The 2,081-nt window shown below is 42.0% G+C and overlaps 1 pseudogene; it reads left to right on the top strand.

The window, feature by feature from the left end:
* Positions 1-211: 211 nt before the first annotated feature.
* Positions 212-1,603, top strand: LOC135701559 (uncharacterized; annotated as a pseudogene).
* Positions 1,604-2,081: the final 478 nt, after the last annotated feature.

The following is a 2,081-nucleotide window of genomic DNA, read 5'->3' as shown; positions in this document are numbered from 1 at the left end:
ATTTTTTTGTTTAAAATAGGTCAAGTTTCTAAATCTTTGATCAATTTTAGAGATGTGCATTGTTATTAGTCGCTTCATATTGTCCCATTTAGGTATTGCAATTTTGCAGCCCTGGAAAAAAGTAGCTGAATTTAGAAACGCCATAATTCCACCGTTCCCAACTCCAAACCGAGAAAAAGGATACTTATCATCAAGCGTTTTAATCCGTGATATGGTTATATGCGTTTTGACACGGATTCTACAACTGGATGATGTAGCAGACAGGATTTCAAAGTTAAACCAGAAAGTGTTGACTTGTAAATTGCATGTCACGGCTGGTCCGGACTCTGCTACAGGTTTTACGCACTACAACCAGACTGGCTTTTTAAAAGAGGATGATTCTCTTCTCTCCGAGCATTTTATGAGCCTGTTGTTAGTATCCGAAAGAGGAGAGGATATTTGGCGGAACCCGAAACCCCAGTCAGATTCATTCTGCAGAATACGCTCTATGAATTGGACTAAAGAGACCAACTCGCTTACCAAGTCCATGTTTGAGCAGTTTTTTTGCAGAGGTTGATTCCTTGAATCTGGATCCGGTAGAAGTAATTTCCGGTGATGTACGTGTGTGCGTTTATATTTCGGCAATGTATACAATGATAGATGGGAAAGCGGCCAATGCAATTGTAGGGAATCAGGATACACATGTATGTCCGTTTTGTGTTCCGAATGCTGATCCCCATATTGGTCCATCGTTTTTTCATTCACGTCTCAACGCCGTTGAATGGTTGATCAAAAATGCAGCGAAAAAATCCGTTCCTGACCACCTGGCATACACGAATCCCCTAGTTAAAAAGAAAGCCCGTGGAATAGCTGATGAACTAGAACGTGAGTATGGCATGAACATCAACCGTCCTAAGACTGGTGGGTCCGGAAGCTGCAATAACGGCAATATGGCCCGCCGTTTATTGGCAGAACCCGGAAAATTTGCAAAAATCATCGGCCTACACAAGGACCTGGTGGAAAATCTGCGGCTCATCAGTTGCCTGGCACTTTCTTCTAGAGTATTGGATCCTACCAAAGTTATGGAGTTGTATAACACTCTTGAAAAGAAGATTTTCAATGAATTCCCATACCTAACGAAATTGCCGCCATCCATACATAAGTACATGCATCTAGCAAATTTCATTGAAAAATTGGTAAGCTTAGATTTAATAGTATATCGAATCACAATCATAAATGTTTTGTTTTCTTTTCCTTCAATTGAAACATCCAGCCTTATACCATGAAGTTTGTTGACGAGCAGTCCGGTGAACGTTGCCATAAGGTTTATAAATTCATTCGGCCACATCTAGCTCGGAAAACGTTTCCGGAAGAAAATTTGACCGACATGATGACCGAAGCTTTGACTAGGTCTGACCCAAAGCTTGTTTTTTTTAACCAGAGCAGACAATCGAGAAGTACTGATGCCAGGTTCGAAGAGAGGCTGGACGAATACACCTTGAAACAAGATGACAGCGATGAAAACCATGGAAAAGCGGATGACTCCGGTGAACTCACCGAAGAGAGTGACGAAGAAGATGATGACCCCGGTGAACTTAACGAGAGCGATGAAGAAGATATTTGAATGTTCCGTTGGATAAGTACCACAGATGTGTCCCTGTGGCTCACACACACATACACACACACACACACACACACACACACACACACACACACACACACACACACACACACACACACACACACACACACACACACACACACACACACACACACACACACACACACACACACACACACACACACACACACACACACACAATGAAGAATACATGAACATATAGTAGCACAAACATATTCATTTCAAATGGTCACTAGCACCATCTAGCGAGAGAATTCCGGATTGTACCTTGACCTCCTTATCAACTTTGCCGTAGAAATTATCCGTCTAAATAGTCAGGATCTTGAGATATAGCAGTACAAACATATTCACTTCAAATGCTCACTAGCGTCACCTAGTGGAGGAATTTCGAATTGTTCTGTCCATCATCCAACAGTCCTCGACCTCGTGATCAACTTTGCCGAATAAATCATCCGTCTAA

Source organism: Ochlerotatus camptorhynchus, unplaced genomic scaffold (assembly GCF_037179485.1).
Source record: "Ochlerotatus camptorhynchus isolate MF236.1 unplaced genomic scaffold, CSIRO-AGI_Acam_v1.1 ptg000167l, whole genome shotgun sequence".
NCBI lineage: Eukaryota > Metazoa > Arthropoda > Insecta > Diptera > Culicidae > Ochlerotatus > Ochlerotatus camptorhynchus.
This window is presented reverse-complemented; position numbering and strand designations above follow the sequence as displayed.